Raw genomic sequence first — 15,476 nt, forward strand, 5'->3', positions numbered from 1 at the left:
AGCGCCAGTGTGTGTCGTGTCTTTCCTTATTGTGGCTCGTCTTAGGTGCTTGCGCTGTTACGATTAGTTCAGAATTATTGGTAAGGATTAGCCAATTTAGACTAAATCCATAAGTATGACCCGCAGCCCCACAAGAAACGTGCTGTCTGTCGGTGGCCATGTGTCACACTCCATGGACGACCAACGAACGTTGGGAAACATTATTCACGGCGAAGCTGTTAGCCTTTCGTTGGTCGGCATTTCAGAGCGCAGCTCTTCTTTGAAGCCTGTTTCACATGCAAGCGAAAAATGCTCGCTATTCCTGCCGACGCAGAAACCTGGGGTGCGATCTTGTACGCGTTCCAAAATAGAACGGAGGCGGCGCGTTCCACCGAGCCGCACAGGATTGGTCAGTTTTAACCGTGACTAACGGCATGACGTCAATTGTGACGTGATATCTGCTGTCAATCTTTCCGTGTCGTCTGCTATCGGACAAACGCAACGGAACGGACCACCTATTTCGTGATGTAAAGAACGGACCGCATCCGTTCGATTTTGGAACGCGTACAAGATCGCACCCCTGTTTCGTTGGTGGCGGCGGCACCAGCAGCTGGAGCGGCGAGGTTCGGGCAAGTTGGAATTTCATCGCGGCGGCAGCACGGCTTCCGAACCAATGACGCCCCGCCTCGCCACATGACCAGTGGAGGTCTAATGCGGGAAAGCCTTCGCATAGGACGATGTTTATTTACTTGCTAATATCAGCTGCGAGATGCTCACATCTGAATGCCAGGGCGACATCTTGAATTTGCATCCCCGATGCTTTGTACCTGGAAGGAAGCGCAGAAGTAATGTCAGCTTGGCGTACTCGGATCAGCGATTTATCAATGAAAGGTGGTCAACTGCAAGTCTGCAAGTCAACTACAAGTCACTGCAAGTCTTGCGTCTGACGGTATGGGTTCCCGCACAACGAAGGGCTTCGTGAGCGGCTCTTCCGCGAGGGTATGGAGCTCCTCAAACGTTTCTGCCGACATCTTATAATACTTCTGAAAATACTCGGTGTCGGCGTTCATGAGCAGCAGCATTTGTACGAAAATATTAGGATAACTATTTCTGTGCAAACACTCGCCGCGGTGTGGAAATGGGATTCTTCCTTCCCATTCTCCCAGATGGGTCTCACCCATCAGAGCCGCGGAAACCGGAGTTCGAGCAAAGCCTTCTTTTCTTTTTTAAGGCAGTACTCCTTGAGCAAAAGGAGATGCGTGTAAGAATCGTCATGTGGCGCACGTAAATCAATATCCGTCGACACACTCTAGTCGACACGCTAGCGTCACATTATGGCAGAGTACCGAGCCGCTCGCGTGTTTTTGCGCCGCATATGCGCACTTTTTTTTTACAAAACAACACAAAAGATAAAAAGTAAGCATGATATTTATATACTTAAAACGCAAAATACGTATATATAAAATAATATATAAGAAGCAGGGGCAAAACAATGCTTATGTTGGTAGTCGCAAACTACCGAAACTGGCTGAAAGTCTTGCGGTTTTTTGCCAGCAACATTGATATTCGCAGCGGCGGAAAATGCGCGGCAGCAATGCATGTGAAACGAAACTAGGGTGGCTGGAATAAAACGAAACCTCGCGAAAAGCTTCGCGGCGCCGCGCCGTTGTTCCCTCCATTCGCTCAATCGCTTGCATTTGAAACAGGCGCTCGTTGCTGCGTTGAGCATCTGCGTTCCTCGTCGGCATACCTCGGCGTAACCGAGCGAACGAGCACACCGAATCATGAAAGAGCGAACGCGGAGCGCAGCGGGCGATGAAAGACGGCGATAGCGAAAAGAGCGCGAGGAGGAAAGCGGAGGAGGAGGGTGCAGCGAAACCATGAAGCGGCGAAGGCGTGAGAACAAGACGATCGCTACGAGATGGCGCCAGATTAGCGTGCGTTGTCTATTTCCCGATAACGCCATCAATAAGGCATGCGGCGAGCGCGTCCACCGATACCATATATGGAAACAAAGCGCTACACGAGTGGAGGTTTGTCTGCGGTGCCTGCTGTGAATCGCGCCCACGTGCCACTCACGCGCTGCCTCCCAATCTCCTGATTAGCAAGGCAGTCGAGCCACACTTCGTTCCGCTTGCAACGTGCCGCGCGACACAGTTTGTCCGCGCCAGACAATATACCGCGATATGAAAACACGCACAGAGCTGCGCTCAAACTTCGCATTAGGGAGTATAGCAATTGTCGGTGAATTTTTAGTGTCGTCGTCCGTGGGCCAAAATGTGGGCCGACCTCGGAGGTAGTGCAATACCGGGCCGACCCGTGGCTGAAGTGAAGCAGGCTTCGAGCACTAAGCAAAGTCAAGTGAAAAGTGCATACATTCTTTGGAATCACGCACATATACAGAACAGGGTTTTTCATTAAACATCAAATATTCATTCAGAACAGGATTTGTTTCAGTAAAGAATAAGCACAAAAACAATTATCCGAACCACATAATTGATGATAAGGCGTTCCTGATAACAATGTGAGGCACGTAGCGCTCCCTCTATAAGTTTCTCGGCAAAGTTTACTGTTGCGCAAGCTGCCGCGACGACGGCAGCTTGCGACGTGGGAGTGACGTCACTAGTATTTAGTAAATAGAACTAACCTAGCAGCTGATTTCGTTGTTGCAGCAACGTTATGGGTAGTGTTACGGTTGCCACCAATTGTTACGAGCCGGCCCCTCCAGTTGTTACGGGGACGGGGTTTCGGCGTCCTTCAACAGCGTCTGCTTGGAGCCCGAACCAGATTGACCTTTAGAGAGGGTTCGGCAGGGAAGACGAGATGATATAAAAACAAATAACAGCAGTTTAATACATCGTTAAGCGTGAGCGGGGCAGGCGCTCCAAGTAAAAAATTACAAAAACGTTCAGCATGCATGTTCCTACACGCATGGGCAGAGATGATGTGTCCGTGGCGATTCGCTGGCCTTCTTATACCCACCCAGGCACCCTCATTCTCTCTTGCTTCCTGGTAGAGGGTCTTGTCAGCACACTCGTCAGCCCACACAGAGGAATACGAAAAAAACAAAAAAAACGCTCTCTGGCAATCCACACAGACGTGTACGGAGAAAACCCACCCACTGGTATAGAGGGGATGAGCGTGAATCACGTCGGCTTAACACACTTGTCAACCCACACAGAGGAATTCGGTAGGATTTGCAATGGCGCATAATCCCGTCGCACACACCCGACGGACAAATCTTTTCATGTTGACGAGCGTGACGATTAGGCGCGCCGACTCTCAGGCGCTTGGCATCCGTTTCCTTCATCGCCGCACATAGTGAACCTCAAAAGTAGGTAGCACATACTAGCGCGCCGTTGTCAGATGGGAAGAGGAATTGTTACCCGTATGTACCTCGTCCCAGAGCTTTCATGTACTCAAGAACTCAGCATCATTCGGTACATTGACCGCGGCGCTCCCCCTTTTCCAACGGTCCTTCCCAGACAAGGGGGCTGCTGTGCAGCACGATTTGAGCTACTGCACTCGCCACACAAACAGCCATGTCGGTCTTACAGGACTTGAGCCTGACAGACCCTGGGATTGCCTTAACACAGAAGAGGTCAAGGCAAACAACCATGGAAGTCACCAAAGCCATCAGCGGTGCTGCGCGACCACACGAGGGTACACCACGATCGGTTCTGGCTCTGGGTAAGAATAAGAATGGGCTGGGGTGCGTTTGGCAGGCATTCTCAGATCATGAACAGCAGGTTGCCATTATCCCTCAAGAGAAAAGTTTATAACAGCTGTGTCTTACCAGCACTCGCGTACGGGGCAGAAACCTGGAGGCTTTCGAAAAGGGTTCTACTTAAATTGAGGACGACGCAACGAGCTGTGGAAAGAAGAATGATGGGTGTAACGTTAAGGGATAAGAAGAGAGCAGATTGGGTGATGGAAAAAACGCGAGTTAATGACATCTTAGTTGAAATCAAGAAAAAGAAACGGGCATGGACAGGACACGTAATGAGGAGGGAAGATAACCGATGGTCATTAAGAGTTACGGAATGGATTCCAAGGGAAAGGAAGCGTAGCAGAGGGCGGCAGAAAGTTAGGTGGGCGGTTGAGATTAAGAAGTTTGCAGGGACAACATGGCCACAGTTAGTACATGACCGGGGTAGTTGGAGAAGTATGGGAGAGGCCTTTGCCCTGCAGTGGGCGTAACCAGGCTGATGATGATGATGAAAACGAACAAAAACACGTGGATCGACTGGCGCACACGGCCAAGTCTGCAGACCTTAGACGCATGCATAATAAATTAAGAGAGAGCTTTGCACCTGACTAGTAAAAAATCACGGCAGGGCGAGAAACTCGCCTAAGCGATGCCGCTCCTGGGTGAGATGGAGCCAGACCTCATTTTGTGCCTTTGCAAGCACTTCGTGAAGGCTCGGCGCCCGCCCCCCGAATGCTTCATCACAAGGTGCTAACTAAACTTGGTATGAGCACTCGACAAGAATTAAGAAGCCCGAACTGGTCGATCGCCTGCTTAGGCAAAGGGTGTAAGAAACGACCAATCTGAAATGGAACACCTGGAAGGCTAAAAAGCCTAGCTATCCGTTGGAGGAGAGCTGCGGAAAGCAAACACTGAAAAAATATGAACCGTATCCTCCCGACTACCACAAACAAGGCACATCCCACTTGTCGGGATGGCTGTGAATCGTCTGTAGCTCAGCGGCAGACAGCCCCGCGCCAGGCGGTACATGAACGTAGCTCGCCTGGCGTCGAGGAAGCTGGCCGTAATGAGCTTCCAGTTTGGCCTGTAGAAGGGCAGATCGTACCTTTGGCATTGCGGGGGGAGACCTGGGGTGATGATATCTGTTTCTTGAATTGTAGTCGAAACTACATCCATGCATAATTACCAAACGCACTTTCTAACCCCCTACTTTGCGAGAACAAACCTTTATAAGATTTTTTTTCCTTTTTTCCGCGTTCTGTGTCCGACTGGAATAGCCTAACAGAACCTTATAACGCACTGTATGACTAGATCTGATCATGTCTTTCTATGTTCTTTCCTGAGGTGCTATCATGTTTCTTTTCTTGTTGTTGTTGTTCTCTTTTTGTGTAACAGAGATATATTGTAATTTGTATTGCCCGTCCTGCTTGGACCAGATTGGTCTGCAGTATGTAATAAACAAAGAAATAACTAAAGAAATAAATGCCGGGATGAACCTTGCGGATCCATACCCGAGAATTGGCAGCCGCACCATAAATAGTGGACGGGGAAACCGAGCGAGGCACACAGTGGGGGAAATGTGCTTTGGGAAAACAAACGGGGTCAAAGGCTAAGAAAAAAGGGAGTAAAACGTTGTGTCAGAAGCATGTGCGAGTTAAGGGCGACCTGGGTCCATCTGACATGTCCAGTAGCCACGATGCCCAGGTCAGGAATTCCGAGTCCTCCCTTATCCCTGGGCTGCTTGAGCACCCGCCGAGCTAGACAGCCAGTTGCCCCTTTCCAAAATGAGCTTGGTTCGGGTTGGAACAGGATATACACATGCTACATAAGTGAGAAAGAAAAACAGAAGTGACCAAAGAATTGTCATTGGACGTGATAACGCGCCGAATTCCTGAATTCTGGTTTCAAGCTTCTTAGCCTGCTGCCAGATTTCAGGAGACAAGCCGTCTGAATCGAAATTTAAATCTAAGACTCGCAACCGCGTTTTCACGGGGAGACCATGAACGGGGTGCAGGCTGGGTGGAGTGGAGTTCAAGTATACGGCTGCACTTTTCGACCTATTCAACCTTGCACTACTCGCCCTGCATCCGTCCATGACACCGTCCATGGCACCCAAGACGGTGCACGCTGATGCCTCGTCCAGGGCGACAATAGACTGCATAAGCTGCATGGACAATAGTCTGCATAGGCGAACAGCGCAACTGGAGGGGAACCTGGTGGGAGTAGGAACTTGCCAATTCTACTGTCACAGGACAACCTCTGCAGAAGCGGTTCAAAAGCAAGTAAGTAGAGGGCAGGTAAGAGGGGATCCCCCTGCCACACCACGATCCACAATGAAAGCCTCCGATACGCGATCCTGTATGACACTAACAGAAGTATGTCGAAACACAAAGCTTGGACCATTCGCCAAAAACCCACGCTAAAGACAGCCTCTTCCAAAACCCCAGAAATCTACCTGTGGCTAACGATATCGAAAGCCTTCTCCTGATCGGAGCAGAGAATGCCTGGCATTTTCCTATAGCATTTGCTCACAGGAGAAGGTCCCTTACTGTTAAACCGCGAAGCTGAGTGGAGCGCTCCTGGACACAACATGCCTGGTATGCCCCTAAAACAGTGCTCTAGCACTGGAGTGAGCTGCATACAAAGGCACTTTGCTATATATGAGCTTGTATAATCGCAGTTCAAGAGTGTGATTGGACCGCATGCTCTTAGATCGGTGCTTCTCGACTCATCCTTAAAAAGGCGAGTGATTAGCCCCTCTCTTTGAGACGCTAAGTCCCTTCACTAAGCAGCCTAATCACCAGTGATATGAAAGGTTCAAAACTTAACACAAAACTCAACTGTCAAATTATCGGATCCTGAACTGCGATTATGCTTCATAGTCGAAAAAAGCTCCTCCTCAACTATCGCCGAGTCACAAACTTCCAGTCGCTCAGCTGGTGTAAAATACGGCTGAAGTGACAACTGGCCCGGCGTACAAGTTCGCTAAAACTGCCTCGCCAGTGCAAGAACTGCATCAGGTGAATAGACTACGCTACCATTGTTTGGATCAACTAAGGAAGAGAGTGTTGTGCTCTTCCTTGAAAGATGTCTACGGAGGACATTTCTGCTGCACCACGCTTCCACTTCCCACCGCTGCACTCGGGTTATAGCTCTCAAGCCATCCCAGCGTCGCTGCGGAAGAATCCGAAGTTCTTTTCAGAGTGAGGTCAGTGCTGGAGCAACTCCTGGCCCGCAGGACAAGAGCAGGAGGATCGCGTCAGATACGATTTTAATCTATTCGCGCTCCTCGCGCGCTCGACGCTTGCCCTAAGACCTGAAGCATTCACGCACACTGACTTTCACTTCATTCCATTATGTGCCTTCCAGATTCTCTCTGTTGTGTATGTGAGCGAAATAGAATAGACGATACCTCTGTGGTTGCCTGCCTGTCCTTTAGGGGCCGTGGATTTAGACGCCACAGTCTCTTCCTTTGCGACGCTGAGTTCGAGTCGGCCAGCCGCAGAATTAGGAAGCAGTGGTCGCTAAGAGTAGAATGAGACAACCAAGAAGAATGCATACTGGGGGCCAGTGATGATGAGACGCAAAACCGAACGCTGCGGCTCCTCTCCTTTTGCCCTGTTCAAGACATTCCTGACTTCCCAAAGCAGAGTGCGCGCAAAGCATCGACCAGTCCCAGTCCATCAACAAGCTCTCGCAGTACGTTTCCAGCGCTATCCTTGAATTTCGGAGTGCCTCTTAAGGAGACGCGATCGACCTGCTTTATTTTAATACACAGGTGAAATCACGCACGAGAATGAGCCGCGATGGGCATACCAAGTAAAGACTTAATGTAGCGAGAGCCGCGGCAACCTCTTAGCCACCCCCATATCCACATGTTGCCGCGACAGACAGGGGCTTATAGTGGGCACGTCGGGAACCGCGGAATCTCCTTCGCCCCTGGCAGTGTGTCTACCCCGCCCAAAGCAGCCTATAAAGTTCTCTTCGTTATAGTTAGTTATAGTTATATAGTTACAGTTATAGTCTTCGTTAGTTATAGTTCTCTTCATTCTCCACCGCATCTGCTGGGTTATCTACCGCTGAAGCAGCCGCCCGTCCTGGCGCAGGTACCTGCTGCTGTGACCGCGCAGCTGCTGACGAGTAGGTCGACCTGGACAGTATATGCCGAGGCCGCGTGGTCCCCGCCGCATCACACGCACGCTGCTTCGCAGACCACGTGGCCGAACTGCTTGCAGCGTGCGAGCTTCGGCGTGTCACGCACAGCAGCGTTGTGACCATCCAAGTTTCACCTACGACACACACGCATGACTCCCCCATACTCGAGCTGCACTACCTTCTCGTCTACGCGAAGAAGGTTCGTAACGGGCTGCACAATCTCCATACCGATGCACCAGTTTCCTGAAGCGAGCTCAGGAAACTCAGGTACGCATTCGCCGGAAATCCCCTGGACCTTCCCGAATACTTCCAGACCTTTGATGATAACCCCGTCTGGTAGATCCAGAGGGTATCCATAAACGTTGACAAACTTCGAGCGAGCTCCTCGATATTCAAAACGAACCTCAACCTCGCGAACCTTCAAGGTGGGATCAGCTGAGAAGCGATCAGCCGCGGCCTTGGACTTGAATATGATCTCAGTCCTACCTGCTCCTGCACTCCCTTGAGATCAGCGCGCATGAAACGCTTCACTGGCTCCTTACGTACATAAACGTTGGTCCCGGTAGTCGCGCCTTTCGGAATACGACCGAAGAAAGTCCATGGTCGAACCACGAAGGGGCCACTATCGAGGTAAAAAGTAATTGAATTCCTCAAGTACGTCAGAAAAATCGTAAAGTACGACTTACACACAACCTACACACATGATAAAGTCGGATTGTAATTTAAATATACGAGGAAAATCCCGGCCACGGCGGCCGCATTTCGATGGGGGCGAAATGCGAAAACACCCGTGTACTTAGATTTAGGTGCACGTTAAAGAACCCCAGGTGGGCGAAATTTCCGGAGTCCTCCACTACGGCGTGCCTCATAATCAGAAAGTGGTTTTGGCACGTAAAACCCCATAATTTAATTTTTTTTTACGAGGAAAATGATTCTGTTACGTGGAAACTCAATCACAGATCCCTTTTCTAGCGTGTCTACTGACCACGTGCACGGCGCGCTCGGCTCCTCGCAACACCTCCAGATGGCATTCGCCTCCGTCGCATCGCCAGAAAACTCGCCTTCGTCCATAGCGTTTGCCGCCAGCGTTTCCTGTTTCCCGGCGAACACCGTTACATAACGTGGAAAGTTGGGCTAGTTGGTGAGTGATCATAGTACCTTGCTGGTGAAGCAGCGCACAAACACGGACACAGTGAAGACAAGCAGGAATAGACGACACTCTGTCGTCTATTCCTGCTTCCGTCAATTCCTGCTTGTCTTCACTGTGTCCGTGTTTGTGCGCTGCTTCACCAGCAAGGTACTATGACCGTTACATAAGCTGCAGTTGCCGGTAGATGTGAGAAGCAGAAATCTTTGAATGCTATCGTGTTCCACTGTTAAAGGCGAAGCTTAAGCGTCCTCCCAATTTTTTTTTATGCGAAGCATATTACTAGAGCTCAACCCAGCTCCTCAAGCGCGGCGGTGTCGCCTTCAATACCACGTGACACCGTGACGTCATGACAGAGGAGAAACGGGGCTCCAACTCGCGCCGTCGCTCGCGGCGTCGCCCCCCCCCCCCCCCCCCCCCCCGCATAGGACGCGGCGAGCGTCCAGCAACGCAGCGTTCGGCGCGACAACGAAATGTGCGCCTGAGCAAGCGCCGCACGCCTGAGCCGACGACACCGGCTTTTCTGCGACACGAGCTCCTTAACGCTGTCGCGTTAAAATACAGGCTAGTATGCTTCGCATCCTGGGCTTAACCTTAGCTAAGCCACAGCCATTTTTTTTTGCTGAAGCGTGCCGCAAGCTTCCTTGCCGAAATGAACTAATCATATATACACGCCTAGCGCAGCGCGTACAAAATGAAAGAAAAATATACAAGTAAACAAAACTGCATTTTAGTTAGCACTTGGCGCGTAGTGTGCTTAGAAGCCAGGAGTTTCGTCGCCTGTTTTAGTTTCCGGAAGCTGCCACGCCGAGCAACATTGTCGTTGTTAACACGTGACCAGCCAATACATGGGACTACCCATTAAATTATATTGAAACTTTGGAAAGCGTTGTTTATTTCCTAGGAAGTGTGTTCACAATGTGTTCCGCGATTCCACTCTATGAATAGGCCCTGAACCTTCTTGCAAAGTGGTGCAGCTTTTCAAGATTCTTAAAGGTATGTGTTCAAACATTCTCCCCGCAAAACAAACAGAAAAAAAAAACCTGATGATGTTATGGGCGCACGTGGACGGGCGGTATTCTCGAGTGATCACTTTCAGGGACGATTTTACTTTCATGAGGTTTTGAATGACTGCGTCGAGCGAAGCCGTTCCTGGCGTGCGTTGGCACGCGTTGTCTTAGCACGGTTGGCTCAGGACCAAAAACGCTGTCACTCGTAGACGTCGAACGCGTCCACGTCTCGTGAAAGTGAAAATATATGTCTCCGAATGTAATCGCTCGAGGATATCGCCCCAGCTGTTACGATGAATAGGTAGATCTGTATCTGAACTACCACCATGGTGGATTCAGATTGACTATGTAGGCTGGGTCGGTAATTCAAGTACTCACGTGGAGTCGCGGAGTCGCCCCGAGGGAAGTTATGACGTTCGCTAAGGATGGTCGATCAATCTTCCCAGTTGCGAGACGATGTGTTTTGACAAAGCGTAGTTTTTAATACTCTTTCCGAGACTAAGCAGGTGCCGCCTCCTTTTGCAAGCGTCTGCTATGTCCGCTGCCATAGCCAATCGAGAGAGAAAAAAAACTTTTACGCCAACGTCTGTCGCTAGTAGCCAGTCGAAGAGAGGCCGAGGACGGTCGCGCGGCGCGTTCGTTGGCGAAGCGCGCGAGAACTTTGAAGAGATTGCGTCGCATCTTCTATAATTTGCCTTCCCAGCATGTGGCATTCTTTGACAGACGCCTGTAAGCACTTTCTTTTTCGATTACTGTACGCGCACTGCTATTGCACGTGGTCTTGAGATACTGCGAGTTGCTTAGATTCAGCAAAATATTGTCGTCTCAAGCGACAATATTTTGCTGACATATATAAGCAACTCGCAGTACCTTACTTGTAGAGTTTCCTCCCACTGGGGAATTTGTGTCGAAGGAAAGGGAAATGTAGAATTCGAAGTTCGATTCGCGATGCGGTCTTCCGAAGTGGCGGTTACCGTTTTCCCCGGATTGGTTGCACTTCATCATACTTCTAGAACTGAGTGCTACATTATTCGTAAAAGCGACGTTTTTCTTTGCGAACCTCGCCGGGTTTCGTGACCGTGGAGCTTCGGCCTGGCTGCTCCCTTGCCGAATAGGCCAACCAGTCACAGCGGAGTACGCGCGCTACCGAGTTTCTCGTAGCACCACCAGATGGCGCTCGCCTCTGCTCATCTGCGAAGGCGGCGCCGTCCGTGCTGGGGATAGAAAAAAAAAGATTCAGAAAGCTCGCATATGCGCATCCTAGGCTGCACGGTAATGAGGACGTAAATGCTTGTGAATAGACTGGATTCGAGTTATGCTACGTACATGTGTGCATGCTGCCTCTGAAAATATGATGCATTCAAGGTGTCCATTGTACTTTCTAGCAATCAGCAGCTCCTCTTGACAAAGGGCTCGGTATAATTTGTGTGCGCCCGCGCTTGTGTGTGTGTGCACACGTGTACTCATGTTTTGACTCTTTATGCACACAAATCTTTGCTATATATAGATTCCAGCTCGTTGGATCTGCTGCATTTTTTTACGTCATTCCATTGAGTTGTTTACGTTCACCTACCATTCTTCATTCTGCAAACGCAAGAATGAATCGCAGAGTGATGTGCTGGGATCTGCACTCTATTGCACCAGCATGCAGACTTTTCCCAGTGCCACTGGCACATGTCTTGGGCTGCTGCGTGTTAGCACTGCTGCTTACTTCGGCTTGATTCAGTTCTGTTAGCAGGCATGGGTCGTATCAAGTCTTGAACATTGCACTGCTCACACACGAATTCCATGCGCATGCAGGTATGGTGAATTGAAAGTGTACTTCCTCTTTGTTCTCTTTCACCTCATGTTACCTTGCGCCATCCATTTCACGTTGATCTGGTGTAATGCTGCTAAAATAAAACAGTCTTAAGTGATTTAAAACATTGGGAAGAATATTTATCTAGCATGCAAAGTTTGTTATCCAACACTCGATTATGGTTTCTGAGATTGCGGGACATGGCACTGCGCGAAAAGCTCCGTGAAAACGTGTACGGAGCGGCTCTAATTAGTCTCTAAAACCATGTACAGCTGGACACTGCATGTTCAGGATGCATTTGCAGTGTGGTTCATGATGTCTTTTTTTTTCCTGATGTCCGCAGTGTGTTTGCTCCTATTATATTGTAGGAAGAATGGCTTGCATATGAGGAGGCGTTTGCCGCTCCTTCCTTTGGCGGCTCTGTCAGTCCAGTAATGTGGCTGACAGAGCCACATTACTGTTTAGACATGTTGGTAAGACATGACTCGTAACTTAAAGTGCACAACCAGACGAAGATGGTGAAAGAATACTGGAAACACACGAGCGCTTGGGTGATATACGGCCACGACATGCCTTTATATTCTGCTTTGCGGTTCCCAATAAAGTGCTGCAAGCCTTTTTTTTCTTTAGTTGCTTGTGTGTTTGCCATTTTCTTTCACAGTCCTTGTCTGGTTGTGCGCTTTAAGTTTTCAGTCTGCCGGTCCTGCAGCATGACAAATCGAATCTAGTTGGCCCGCGTGTTGTTTCACCAAAGATTTGCTTCCTCTGCCCTATCATGTTTTGAGTGGTACATTACAACTCTTCTCACACCCAGCCACCGGCATTATCAGCGAAATTACGCATATACAGTGCGTGTGCCGCGGCTTAAGCACCATGTGCTGCAGGGACCATGTTACTGCAGCGATTTGGTGATTCTTGAAGATTTGCTGAATGGCACATGGAGTGTACAGCCACGCAGCACTGACAGTGCGAGTGAACATGGAACATATGGGTTGTAACGTGCCCTTAGTAGCAGTACTCAAAGTGTGTATTATCCTGCAGGAAATGCTAGTGGGTGTCAGTAAAAGGCACTGATAGGTCTGGCATGAGCTTGACTGTACTAACTCTGATATTAGTATCTGCAAGGCAGAATGTGCAGTCCGAATTGCACGTTGCCTCACAAGGAGGAAACACACGATTTCAGTGGCACAGCCAGAAATTAAATTTTTTTTTTGGCGAGGGGGGATTGCACGACCAACTACCCCACTCTCTCTCTCTCTCTCTCACTATATATATGTGTGTGTGTGTGTGTGTTAACGAGGATGCATGTTTTGCACTCACTTCGCACCGAATTATGTCAAGGTTATGCTATTTTTAAAAATGATGATATTGAAAAAAATTCACGTTTTGTGTGTAAATTGATGCATTTTTATAATGTATGTCAATGACCTAGCTGGTACATGACTTGGAAAAATGCACAGCGCTAATAACGGGGCCATACAAAAACAAAGCACATATTATCGAGTGTCTTCTCATTTGCAGGCCAGATTTGTTGCAGCCGAGGCAAACAGAGCAGATCATTATTGTTTTGCAGCCAGACCTTCTAGTTAGTTGTATGGCCACGGCTACGTATCAGAGATGGCGTCCACTATTTTTCAAGTTTCCTATCACTCAATCACATTTTTAATTGTTGTGGGCATGCTATATTATTCTAAATTTAGAAATAAAGCAATGAAGCTTTGCGCTAGAATTTCGATAGTATCGTATAATGCAAGTTTCACTCACTTTTGGTGAGCTGCTGTCCGACTGATTTGAAAAGATGTTTGGAAGTAACTTGTGATCATGGCATTGCAGTCATCATGCGATGCATATTTTTATTTGATCACACTCAGGAACTGATGAGGCAGACAGTCCGATGCAGGGCTGCTTCCTGTTTAGGAGCCTTTGTGAAAATTATGGCATTTACTGTTCACAGTAAAATAAGGGCCAGTAGCTCAGAGAGATTTTAAAGCATTGTGTCTCCCAACACCCATCTATTCTGAAAATTGCTGAGACATTTAGTAAGGATGGGTTCTCCGCAGCAAGCAGCATGTGCTAACAAGTGGTAGGTGAGCCTCAGCTAGACGACTGGTCACAGCTGTCTGGTGTTGAGCGATCGGGCAGGGACGAGACGCTCTCCCTATGTCCATAATTATCCGCCAGCTTCATTCATGACGCCTTTTATGTTTGTCCCTCTCCTCATATCCATCACTCCACTTTCCTTCCTAACATTCTTTTCCGTCAGTCACTGTCAAACTCTTTAACATTCACCGGTTTGGTGAACAGTGCGGTGGCTGCTAACATTCTTATATTTCTGTCTCTGTGTGGACTTCGGGACCATTCTCCTACCTGCCTTCCCACCTGTTAGTTGTTGTGGTTTCTTAGCTTCCCTGGCCCAGCACCGCTGTCCTTGATATATTTTACCGTGTGCAAATCAGCATTCTTTCAAAGCAAAGCTTTCTTTCTTTTTTTAAAGTTTGCCCTCATCGGGGCTGGTTCAGAGCATGTATATAGATGGCTGGAGCGTGGCAGAGAGGAAAGAAGACGCAAGAAACTCGTTTGGACTTTTGTACTGCATCGAATATGCACAATGCCCTCTGGTGTTCCCTGGGCATCAATCGGCACATTACCCTCTTGAAAGCTGCAATTATCCGTGACCCCCCTCAAAACCACTGCAGTTGTTGCAGCGCTCACCTTTCTACTATACCCAAGTCCAGAGCAAAGCTAGATAGAATCGGAGAGAGGACGGGAGAGGAGGCAGAGAATGGGTAGAACCGACGCAGTTGCGCAACGAGCCTTGCCACTCTTTGCTAGCATTTATCATAACCCCGTCATTTCAGAGGGGTGTTCGACCCCTCCCCCCCCCTGGATACGCCAATGCACGATTTGGACTGTGTACATGCATTTTCCAGGGCAGAACCACAATTTTTATGTTTGGGTCCAGGTCATGAGCATCCATTTTTGTTGGGGTGCAGGAAGGCACTTGATCACTGGTTCCTTTGTTTTTGAATAAATGAACAAATAATGGTTGTAGAGAAGAGAGATTTATCCTCCTCTCCCATTTTAGAGTTGCCCCTGCACATTTGAGCTTTACGGTTGTACTATGCAAAGACTATATTTAATCCGTTGGCCAAGCATATGCCAAGCTTGACACCAAATCACCAGCATGGCAAACTCGCTGGTGGTCATTATGAAATCATGGAGCCGTATAAGGTAAAACCATTCCAATATGTTTTTATTCCGATCTCGTGACGTCAAATTTGCATAACCCCCAACGTAAGCATCGGGCGCTCACCTGCACGGTTGTCTGAACAAACCAATCAAATGCTCCCCTCGTTCATAGTAGGTCACTATTGTTTTCTTGAAAAACGAATAACATTGCCTGCACTGAGCGGCTTGTCTTATCGAATTAGCTCACAAGAGGCGAGGAGCATGTTCAAGGGGAGAGGGATTCGATGGGGCCAAGCCACTGCACTGAATATCGATAACCGGATGAAGAGGGTAGTGCCGGCGTCTCTGATTGGTCCGCTTTCTCTTACTTAGCTTGCGGTGGCTCGGCGACAATCACAGTGGCATGCAACGGAAGCTTAAGAATGACGCTCTAATGGGTCCTCAGCAAAGAAGAGTTGGCAGAACGAGGTCATAAACGTGCTGAAAGTT

The 15,476-nt window shown here is 48.9% G+C and overlaps 1 protein-coding gene across 10 annotated transcripts in view; it reads left to right on the forward strand.

The window, feature by feature from the left end:
• LOC135901762 (platelet binding protein GspB-like) overlaps positions 1-15,476 on the forward strand; it is a 115,868-nt gene that overhangs the window by 14,123 nt on the left and 86,269 nt on the right. For 3 of the 10 annotated variants that reach the window (XM_065431608.2, XM_065431607.2, XM_065431603.2), the window contains exon 1: positions 9,819-9,986. The exons of 3 other annotated variants lie outside the window; for them this stretch is intronic. The gene's annotated coding sequence lies outside the window, so the exon portion shown is untranslated. Of the gene's footprint in view, positions 1-9,818; positions 9,987-10,602; positions 10,730-11,254; positions 11,273-15,476 lie in introns of those variants that run through there. 4 more of the 10 variants (XM_065431612.1, XM_065431611.1, XM_065431605.1 and 1 more) reach the window with 2 other exon arrangements.

This window comes from Dermacentor albipictus, chromosome 1 (assembly GCF_038994185.2).
Source record: "Dermacentor albipictus isolate Rhodes 1998 colony chromosome 1, USDA_Dalb.pri_finalv2, whole genome shotgun sequence".
Taxonomy (NCBI): domain Eukaryota; kingdom Metazoa; phylum Arthropoda; class Arachnida; order Ixodida; family Ixodidae; genus Dermacentor; species Dermacentor albipictus.